The sequence below is a fragment of the Sciurus carolinensis genome, chromosome 17 (genome assembly GCF_902686445.1).
Source record: "Sciurus carolinensis chromosome 17, mSciCar1.2, whole genome shotgun sequence".
In the NCBI taxonomy this organism is placed as follows: Eukaryota; Metazoa; Chordata; class Mammalia; order Rodentia; family Sciuridae; genus Sciurus; species Sciurus carolinensis.
In genome coordinates, this window is record NC_062229.1 from 30,070,474 (window position 1) to 30,082,239 (window position 11,766).

The 11,766-nt window shown below is 39.9% G+C and overlaps 1 protein-coding gene across 4 annotated transcripts in view; it reads right to left on the reverse strand.

Moving 5' to 3' along the window:
- Mobp (myelin associated oligodendrocyte basic protein) overlaps positions 1 to 5,626 on the reverse strand; it is a 51,317-nt gene extending 45,691 nt beyond the window's left edge. For all 4 annotated transcript variants that reach the window (XM_047531028.1, XM_047531025.1, XM_047531026.1 and 1 more), the window contains exon 1: positions 5,497 to 5,626. The gene's annotated coding sequence lies outside the window, so the exon portion shown is untranslated. The remainder of the gene's footprint in view (positions 1 to 5,496) is intronic.
- Between the last annotated feature and the right edge of the window lie 6,140 nt (positions 5,627 to 11,766).

Sequence of the window (11,766 nt, forward strand, 5' to 3'; positions counted from 1 at the left end):
AGTATCTAGTCCCGCCCACACACAGGAATATTTAGGCAGAGAGTAGGAACATGGCGGGCAGGGCTACTTGAGCCTGGAGCATGGGCATTCAGCTGGACCACCCAAACTCCAAGGAGCTGCAGAGCTCTGGGCAGGGGACTAGATCTAATCCCTACAGTGGTTTTCCGTGTAACTGGCACAACCCTAAATCACACTAGACTCCACATAGAAAATGTTTGTGCTGAAAAAAATAAAAGAAAGGAAAAAAGAAAATGTATGCGCTCACTATATTTTTAATATTCACATTTGCATTGGTCCTAAGCTCCCTGTGGTAGGCCAAATGGCCTGCCCAATAAATTTCCAACTCCTAATCACTGAAACTTCTGAATATATTATATTACATAACAAAAGACTCTTTATGGGCACAGTGAAGGCTAAGGATTTTACAGGGAGATTATTTTGGATTATTTGGGTGGGTCAAATAATATGAGCTCTTAAAAGCCAAGAACTTTATCTAGATGGAGTCAGAGAAATGCAACAGAAGATGAGGTCAGAGTTACTCCAAGTTTGAGAAGAGTTCAGTCCACCATTACTGACTGAAGCAAACCAGAGACCTGAGCCCAACAACCACAAGGAGTGAGTTCTGCCAAAAACCTGCATGAGCCTGGATTTCAGAGCTTCTTCTAGACAGGAGCTCTGCAGGCAACCCCTCCATGTCCTTGTGAAGCCCAAAGCAGAGGACTGGACTTCTGATTTACAGAACAGTGAGGTAATAAATGGGAACGGTTCTAAGACACTATGTTTGTGGTAATATGCTACAAAACAATAGGAAACAAATATACTCACTCCTGTGGATCTCTGAAGATCCATTCCTCTTTCTTCTTTATAATATTTTGGACTCTCATAAAAAATGTTACACTTTCCATAAAGGTCTCTGTATCAGATGTCCTGGCTCTTAAATGCTGTTGTTCCAGCCTGTAAATGCTGCTCTCTTTTCCCTGTGTTCATTCACTCCAAAGATGGACACTGACTATATTAACTGTATTTTCTTATATTCTGTATTCACGATCCTCTGGCAACCCAGGTGTTACTGATCCTAGAGAGAATGTCTTTCCTAAGACTAGTTAATTCCTAGAGATAGAAAATGACTCTCCGGCGAGCTCATCTTTCCTATGGAAATCAACCAATCCAGAGCCCAAACTTTCCAACTACCTCCTTCATTAAGCTTTCACAGGTTGAACAAATATTCCTCTGTCCCAATTACCCCAGGGCCAGATACCAGTTAACTTGGGACAGATCCTACATCCCAGAGTCCCAAGATATTATTCAAACTAGCCAGTCCTAAACCTGCCTACTCCTTTACCCTGCCTCCCCCACTCTTCCAAAAAAAAAAACCACAATAAAGGCTCCCATCCCTTGTTCCTCCTGACTCTTGACTAAGGAACCTGGTGCTTCTCCATGTGGTCCTGTGACCCTCCCCATGTCTCCCTCTTCTTTGGAATTGTTATGGTTTGGATGTGAGGTATTCCCTCAAAAGCTCACCTATGAAACAATGCAAGAAGGTTTGGAGGAGAAATGATTGGGTTGTGAGAGCTTTAACCCAATCAGCAAATTAAACCCCTAATGGGATTAACTGAGCGATGACTGAAGGCAGGTAGGGTGTGGCTGGAGGATGTGTGTCACTGGGGGTGTGTCTTGGGGCTTTTATTTGGTATCTGGCAAGTGTAATTTTCTGCTTCTGATCATCATGTGAGCTGCTTCTCTCCACCACACTCTTCAGCCGTGATGTTCCTCACTTTGAGCCCCAAGGGTTGGAGCTGGCTGTCTATGGACTGAGACCTCTGAAACCATGAGCCCTCAAATAAACTTTTTCTCCTCTAAAATTGTTCTGGTCAGGTCTTTAAGTCATAGCAGCGAAAGAAAAAAATACTGACTAAAACAGGAACTGTAACAAACTCTTTCCAATGACAGTCTTTTCCTGATCTGTTAGCCTCACCATATCTGATCAATAACAAAATCTCAGGTACGTTTTTAAACAGGATGATTCCTTAGCCACCCAGAACACAGCCGACTCTAATGCTTGAAAGGTAACAGAAACAACAGATGTCAGAGTGGCCTACATTCCAAGGAAAGAAATCACTGCTGGAGCCCATGTTATAAAACCTCATCCCATGGTCCCAGTCCAGCAGATTTTCTAGGTTGTCAGAAGACTAACTCTCATCCAAGAGTTAGTCTTGGTCTAACTTTCCTGGTCTTCCAAGTCTTCCATGTCCTGACCCCCAATTCTTTTGACTGAGAGAAAGGGGTCTTCCTGCCTTCATTTTCCACTACAAGATAATTCATTTTGGGAAAACATAATCTTTGAAGTATAAAACACTTCACCAAACCATAGGGTGACCTCCATGACCCAGATAAGACAGTCATAACATCTGACACTTCCTTTTCCCAGTAGCCAAGCTCCTCAGCCTTAAATAGCACCCTGTACAGAACCCCAAACTTTTAATCTAATTCCACTGTTAGGTAAGAAAACATTTATCTCCCTCACCCAAGGAACAGTCCTGTTAAAGTCCCACTTTACTACAAAGATAATGTAACAGGGTAGTGAACTACCTCACATTCTGATTTTTGTTGACTTCAGCATCTTCCCTGAGGGGGAAAACAAATGAATGCTTTTATTTGCATATGTAAGGAATGCATTTTAATAACTTTTATAAAATAAAGAAAGCCTAAAGGGAAGTCAAGTCTCCATGTAATGTCCAAATCAGGGTATAAAATTATTTTTGAAATATTGTTTATTTCATTTTCAGCCCACTTTTTCAATTTTAATTTTTGTAACTGTAATGTGTATGATCTATTAGTAAAAAAAAAAAAATAGAAGAAGAATACCTGTCATTCATGACAATTCAGTAGGTATCTTAGTTTGAGTTGTGGGCTCTGACATTTGCTACCCATGTATAAAAATCACAGGCTGATCTCTAGATCTAAATTTTCTCATCTGTAAAATATGAATAATATTTCCTATCTCAAAGATTTTATTGAGAATATTTATTTTAAGAATGCTTGGTAAATCTTTGGATCTCAGTTTTTTGTTTGTTTCTGTACCAGGGATTGAACTTGGAGGAACTTAACCACTGAGCCACATCCCCTGCTCTTTTTTGTATTTTATTTAGAGACAGGGTCTCACTGAGTTGTTTAGGGCCCCACTAAGTTGCTGAGGCTGACTTTGAACTTGTGATCCTCCTGCCTCAGCCTCCTGAACTACTGGGATTAGAGGTATGCACCACCGAGCCAGGCTGGGATCTCAGAATTTGGATTCCTATCCTCACAAAGGAATAGCTCTGTGCTGGGATGTGGTTTCTAGAACAGGGGTCTTCTCACAGCCCTGGCAAAGTTATGCCTCCTCCATTACTGCAGACACCCTGCCAACTTGCTAACGGATACCAGAGAGCTGGGTGGCTACTCAGGACAGTTCTTCCTTAAGCAATTTCACAGCTGTGAAAATGAGATTTTTTTTTTCTTATCTGGGAACAACTGCTTCCCCTCTACAGTTGGATTGATGTGTGTGGGATATTAATGGAGTAACAAAAACCAAAATCTTAGCATTCTTCCTAGCTGTGCTTAGGAAGGAGTGACCACATTTATGCAATGAAAACTCACAGTGCAGGGCTGGGGTTGTGGCTCAGTGGTCGTATGCTTGCCTAGCATGTATGAGGCACTGAGTTTGATTCTCAGCACCACATGTGAATAAGTACAATAAAGGTACATTGACAAGTAAAAAAGTAATAAAAAAAAAAAAAAACTCAGTGCAGTCAACACATGCAAAGAATCTAAATTAAATATCAACCCAAGACTATCAAGTTTATGAACTTATCACAGCAATTCCCATTTATAATCAAAGGTGAGCTCTGACACACTTTTGGTGAATGCTTGGGAATTATCTGTAAAATTTCTGGATTTATAACTTTTTTGTAATTTCAAAGACAAAGATTTTAGGTAATCATTTAAAATCCAAGTAACTCTTGGATAAATAAGAATTTAAAATTTATTGAATCAGCGGGTCACTATGGGGCACACCTATAATCCTAGTGACTCGGGAGGCGGAAACAGAAGGATTACAAGTTTGAGACCACACTTAGTAATTTAGTGAGGTCCTAAGCACTTTAGCAAGACCCTGTCTCAAAATAAAAAAATAAAAAGGACTGGGGATATGACGCAGTGGTAAAGTATCCCTGGGTTCAATCCCCAGTACAAATAAACAAGTTTCTAGAAACTGATTCAAGTATGAATTTAAATATTCACAGTCAAAATACAAGCATATTCCTTCAAAAACCCCCCCGCAATTATGAGAAAACTCCAGACCAAATCCATACAGAAGAACATTTAACAAAATAACGAGGTTACATGCTGCAAAACCATTACTGTCATGAAGGAGAATAGCTATCTCAGGTAGAGTTTCAGATTAAAGGACACTCAAGAAATAGGATAATTGAAGTCAATTAATCATACTGGATTGACAGCTGAGACAATCGATGAATTCTAGATTTCTCATAACATTTTTTTTTATTTTGATGATGTCTGCAACTTAATCTCAAAGACTCAGAAAGATATAATATGTTTTATATGTTGCTATAGAAAGAGAATGATAAAGCAAATCTGGTACTATGTTCACATTTGGGTAAACCCTGTGCATCTGGAGTTTTTGTACCGTTTGCAACTTTTCTGAAGCAATTTTTGAAATCCGCTCACCCACAATTCCCCTGTCATTCTAAATAATCACCAACCAGCATATCCGCACATCTGGCTTTCTGGTTTCTGCCTCCCTGTTTTATTCACAGAGCATTAAAAATTCTCCTTTTCTCCATTTCCTTCCCAGTATCCTAGCCAAGTTCGTGACTTTATTCCCCTGACACATTATCTTTTCATTCCATTTTTTTGTCAACTATAGAACTGAAAGACTCCCTGTGATTTCTAAGAGATTCTGTATGTGACAAGACATCAATGTCTTTCCATTTAAGTTGGTTGGTCTACAGGGAGAAGAATGCTAAGATTTTGGTTTTTGTTACTCCATTAATATCCCACACACATAAATCCAACTGTAGAGGGGAAGCAGTTGTTCCCAGATAAGAAAAAAAAAAATCTCATTTTCAAATCATGACAAATTATCAAAGTCAAAAGAGGGATTAAAAAAAAAAAAAAGAACCCAGTAGCACCATTGATCTCACTGAAACAACAGGGGCCTTTGAAACTGAGGAAATCTGCGTTAGGATTCAGAACCTCTCCCTGGGCTCAGACAAATCCCAAACATTAGCAGAAACATTCCAGGAGGGCTCTCTGCCCACATCAGAATCAACTTGCTGCTGCCGTTCCTCCAGTCCTTTCTCCATTCTTTTCTGTCCTTCCAACCTTGACCGCTATTACAGTCAGCTGTAATAAAATGGTTACAATATGACTGTTCACTTGCCACTTGAGGATCTGGTACAAGATGAAGTAAGATGAAAACCAGAGTCACTCTCTTACCTTCAGATAGCAGTTGCTGGGTGTAAGGGGTCCCTCGTCTATACCAAGGTCCCTGAGGGGTTGAGGCTACCTCAATGCATGCAGAATATATAGGGAGAGATTATATATCTGGGTTTTCATTACACAAGGTGTTTTTGATGGGTCCTCCGGCCAAGATGCACTTTAAAACAAAAGCTACACAAAGACTACAAAAAGGCCACACAAAGTTTAAACAAAAGGCTAAAGAAAAACCAAACAAAAGCCAAAGAAAGTCTAAACAAAGAGTGAAACAAAGACGAACAAAGGCCAAACAAAGACAAAAACAAAAGCCAAAACAAAGAGCAAAAGAAAATCTAAACAAAAGCTAAACTAAGCTATGGCCTTATCACACATGCACACACGCACACACCCACAACCCATATCCACACTACAGCACACACACTCGCATGCCCCAGCTCCCACCTCCCATGAAATCAATGCCCATGTGAAACCTCACCCATCACCAAGGCTCCTTCCAACCAGCCAAATCCATCCATACCGCACACCAGCACGCCCCACACAACCTTGCTGTCCTACCCACACACATGCCACCACAGTCACCACCCCATCCCGGCACATCATACCTCACCCCCCACGACCCAAGTCATATCCTTCAGCCAAGAACAGTGTTGGAGACACACTAACGAATCCCTATCTTTGGATCTTTGGGCTCCTATTTTCATACTCCATGAAGATTAAATACCCATCCACACTCCCCTCCCACACACGCACACACACACACACACACCAAGACTAACCCTCTCACACACAATGCCTTTGCACACTTGATTTAACGAAAGTCTTATCTAGTCTAATTACAACTGAGATTGAATTTGGAAGATTCTGTGACAGTCACCCTAGGCATTCAAATTTATGAAAACTTCTGTACACCATTTATTATGGTAGATGGTTTGGTAAATAGTGAATTTCATTCAATGAACATAATAACATTGACTTCAGTCTTTGATATTTTCTTATCCTTTTCTTAAAATTTGGGGACCCCACTCTCAAGGTCCATAACCCTCTGTGCTCTTTTAAATTTCATGGGTCCTATAACTCTAAGTTTCTGCTAAATTACATTTTATATATATAATATATATGTACACACACACACACACATATATGGATGTGTGTATCATTAGCAGGTAGTTATATATACACCTACCTGCTAATGATTTGAAAACTGAAAGAATACTCCTGAAACGAATCCAACCAACCACAGCAAGCTTGCCCCTTGAATTTCCAGAACTCCCTGAAACACAGTGAAATGCAAGTATCAACATCGTCACCATATTTCCTGTTAGGCTCTTCTCTTGGTTTAGGCAAAAAAGAATCTGCCAGAGAACCTTGCAAAGGCAAACTTATGGGACTGCAAACATTCTGTACCAATCTTATTGCTCATTAACATCATGGCTAATTAAACATCTTCTCTGAGCACTGATTTATACATATGCTGATTGATTTGTTCCTGCTGCAAGGCCAGCATCTTGCTTGTCCTGTGGCAAATATGGCTGAGGGTTGGATAGAGTAAGGAGGTTCTGAAGGCCCTGGACACTGGAAGATCATGGGACCCACCTCACAGGACCAGAGGGAGGACTAAATCAGTTAGGAGGTGTATACTGGTTGAAATACACCTCACACACAGTGAGTAGTAGTAGTAAGTGCCACACCATGTTAGTGCTCATTGTTGGAACCCTAAAGAAACTTACAAACAAGGGTGAATGGCACTTGCAAAGACTTCCTTTTTGACCCCCAAACTACTAGAGATCAGGATGTTTTAAAAAATGCAAGATCATAGATAAATTATAAAAATCCATCTTTACTAAAGGACTCCTCTGCTTCTCAAACCTTAATGGCAAATTTTTATGAGGTACCATCTTTGATCTACTCCATAACAAATGCAGTGATATACCATTTATGCAAAGTGTGGAGGGTCCACAGCCTTATGCTCAACACAGGGTAAGACCTCCCAGGACTCCGAGTGGACTCAGTCAAAATTAATGCTGTAACTTGATAACATTTCAGAGGACTTCCCACAGAAACTATGGCTGGCAACTGACAATCCCCCCATTTTAAGGTTGAATTGTGTCCCCTTGCCTTTCAAATTCCTGTGTTTAAAACCTAACCCCCACCTCCTCTCTGGGTGACCTTATTTAAAGACAGGGTCTTACAGAAGTAGTCAAGTTAAAATATCATTAGGTAGGCCATGATCCATGACTTTATACAAAAGGGTAATTTGCACACGTAGTGGGGAGACAATAGGGACATTGTCTTCTGGAAGAAGATGACCATCTACAAGCCAAAGAGAGGGGCTTGGAACAGATTCCTCCTTTGGTCCTCAGAAGGAACCAACACTGCTAAAACCCTGATCTCAGGCTTCTGAATTGGAGAACTGTAAGAAAAGATATTTCTGCTGTTTTAACTACCCAAACGGTGGTACGTTGTTATGGCAACCCTAGCAAACCAATATACGGTATGTACCAATAAGTACGATTTTCATTTGTTTTTATTGTCATCAAAATAACACATGTGAAACCTGGCATGAGGACTGTCACCCTTACAGGTGACTCAGTAGGCTGTATTTTACCCAGTGAGTCAGGTCACTTAACTCAGTCACTGACTTTACCCAGTGACTCAGGAGGCTGGACGAGAGGATGGCAAGTTCGAGGCCAGCCTCAGCAACTTAGCAAGACCCTGTGGCAAAATAAAAAAATAAAAGGGGCTAGGGATGTAGCTCAGCGGTAAAAAGAAAGACAAAAACAAAAACAAACTAACAATCCGTGATGCCACCTCACTCCATTCCATCATGTAACTATTTTTTAGTTGTTTATTTCCATATTGCTACATTATTCACACAAACAGTCATTTATATGCTGTTTATATCTTTGAAGGTTATTGGCTTCCTTTTGAGGATTTAGTTTTCTTACCCGCCACTTCTTCCTCTTCTCCATTTTCCCTCCCCCAGAGTGAAGTTAAATCAATCAGTACTTATATTACTATAAACATATACATGTTATTGCCTACAGTCTTATGATAAACCATGATTGTTCCTTTTCTGTGTATGACTTTCTTTTCCCTGAAGTTAATAATTGTCCTGTTTTTGCTTTTGTGTATGTATTTTAATTTGCTTAGGTTTTAAAATTTACTTATCACTCATTTTTCCAAATACTCCAGCAGCTGTGTCAAATATTGATTGATGATTTTTTCAAGCATTCCAATACATTAATCTCTTATGTCTCTGGCTTTAGGCCGGCTGCTCTCTGGGCCTGGGGCACTGGATCTTCCTCCCACTGCTCTGCTGAGATGGAGTCACCTTGTCCTGGATCGCAGTCATCCTCATCTGTGGCTTGCTCCCTCATTTTTCTGAGACAAGTCCTCCAATACCTTCCTTAGAGAGGGTATATATAAAGTGGATTTTTCCAAGTGCCTGTACATCTGAAAACTGCTATACTCTACCCTCATACTTGCTTGCCTATTTGGATATAGAATTCTAAGTTGAAAAATTATTTCCCCATATTATTATGAATGTATTGCTTTTCTCTATTTTTTTTATCTCATTGCAGATTTGAGAAGTTCTAAATCTTTTAGAATTCCATTTGTTTGTCTATTTTGGGTTTTTTTTGTTGTTGTTGTTGCTGTTTGTTTGGTGGCTTTTATTTTTGAGTTAGTTTATTTTGTGGTTATGTTTTTGTTTGTGTGGAAGGGTAGTTTTGTTTTGTTTTGGGCCTACAACTCTTTTTTTCTAAACCTTTAGAAATGTTAAGGGTCATATTTTAACCCCAAGTGCTTTGAAACTTCACCATGTTGTTCTTCAATGTAAGGGGTTTTTTGGAGGGTATGGGTAGGTTTTTTTTCATCCCCACTTGAAGGACCATTTTCATTTGGAAATTCATAACATTCCATTTTGAAATTTTTTTGTATGTTTTTAAAAATTTATTCCTTTCCTTTCTTCCTTCTTTCTGAAATCTCTTATCATTTTACCGGTCTAAATCAATGCTGTGAATTGTTTCTTTTTCTCCTCATTCATTCCAAGTTCCCAGCTCTGTCTATTTTCTCTCCTAGGATACTTTCCTATTTGCTCCATTTTATCCCTCTTAACTGAGTTTTACACTTTGTTTTGAAAATCATATTTTTTGATTCTATGACTTCATACTTGTTTGGTGACTCTTCTTTTTAAAGCACATAGTTTTTCCCCTAAAAAGTGGGATGATTATAATTGCATGAGGGTAAGGCAAATCTTTTTTGTCAGAGAGATTATTGAAAGTTTGTATAAAATAAATGAATTATCTACAGAGGAACACTACCTTAAGAAAGGAGACATGTGCGACCCTGGATGCACATGAAGTCATACCCGCAATTCTTCAATGGTTATTTACCTGGCAAAACTATATATCAAAATATATGTTGTAAAAGTTTTTTGTTTTTCTTTTTTTTTTTTAATTTAAAAAGATTCTACACTCATACTACCTTGAAATACCTGATCTGGTCTGATCAAAAGAGATAAAAGACAAGCCAGAGATTTTCAACCACAATGCTGTGCTGTATAAATATGTCAAAATGAGTCTTTTGTTTTATAAACAACTCTAAGGCCAATTTTAAGTTATTGGGATGTAAATAATAATGAATCTGTTGACACAAGTCTGAACGGGTCCTCGTTTGCCCTTTGAGCTTTATTTTTGGTGTAAATCTGCCTCATCCAAGATTTTGACCTTGACTTCACAGATTTGTAGCTACATGGTTCCCCACTTTCAATGGTAAACAGGGGAATGTGATACCAACTGAGCTGCCAGCCGCTCAGACAAAGCCTCTGTGTGTTCCCAAGCTCCACACCCAATGTCTCTGTCTGCCTTCCTCTGTTCTGCTAGGGCCCAGTCACAATTGTGTGTCCTGGCCAGCGATGACCGGCCTAAGAATAGACGCCGTGTTCCCTAAGAAAGGGGCTGGGTTTCTTTCCAGTTTGCTGTGTTAAAACTCACTCAGCCACACCTCTGCTATTAAATATCGGGCTTGCAATCCATGCATTAGATCCATTTAATGTTACCACTGGGGAAGGAAAACGTGGATGCAGGGTGACCTGCGAGGGTTCCAGCAGAAGGAGGGAGCTGGGAGGACAGTGCGCCAGTGTGCAGTGGGTGCGCTGCAGGGAAGGAGCTCCGACTCTCATTTCTGACATCAGTCTCCCAGAGAAACATGCGCACTGAAGCAGGACCCAGCATTAACGGGCATACTCTTTGTACCAAAAGAATTATCTTTGTCTTAATTCTGTGTTTACCAGGCAGCCAAGCATCTGGTGGTTTGTTAAGAAAGTACCTTGAGAAAAATCACAAATTCCAAGAAACCTGTTGCCAATGTGAGTTAATAGATTGGAACTAATTGCCCCATTGTGTTTTTTTTTTAAGAATATACCTGTACACTTCCTATACACAATCAGATATCTATAAATAGAAGCTGCTGTCTCTAACTTATTACCCCCTGATAAAAGTAAAAATCGGATTTCAAAGCCTACTGACCTGAGGTGCACAATAAGGTGTGGCTAAGTCTTCCTCATTCAGACTATTGATTCAAATAGTAACCGCTTCTGGAAAAAGACTCGCAGACATACCTGGAATTAATGCTTAACCTGCTATCTGGGCGCCCGGTGGCTGGTCTTGTTGGTTCCTACATCAACCATCGCAGTATGGTTTAGCATGCTCCCAGCCTATACCTCCCTTAGAGTTATGGTAGTTATTGACTGGCAAAATAATTAACTGAAAGCTTTCTGTGAGAAATCATTTAGCATTTTCCTTCACATAGCCTTTCACAAGTGATTGTCCACATGACTTTCTTTCTGGGACTCAATGGTGAATCCTTCATGCAGACCTGTTTTAAATATACTCTTTATTTTTCTCCAAATTTGCCAATGACTCCCCTCATTAGCTCAGAGTTTCTCAGCTGGTAGAATGATTTTAGAAAGATCTCTATGCCATTTGTGGCATGGTAGAACCAGCCCGCACCTTGTTCAGGTTCTCTCTCCTGGGCCAAGATGGCTCCTCTCAGCAGGTTTCTAAGACAACTCTGAGTACAACACAACTTCTGCAAGATTTCTTTTTGGTAAAATGGTCCCAACCAAGTAAATTGTTACAAGAGTTCCAACCCAGTGACTTTTTACTCAGGGCAAATTCATCTAAGTCTACATGAAGGCTTCACCATTGATCCCAGGGAGGAATTCCTATGGATCATCACTGGTAAAGGGCTTTGTGAAGGAAAAAATGC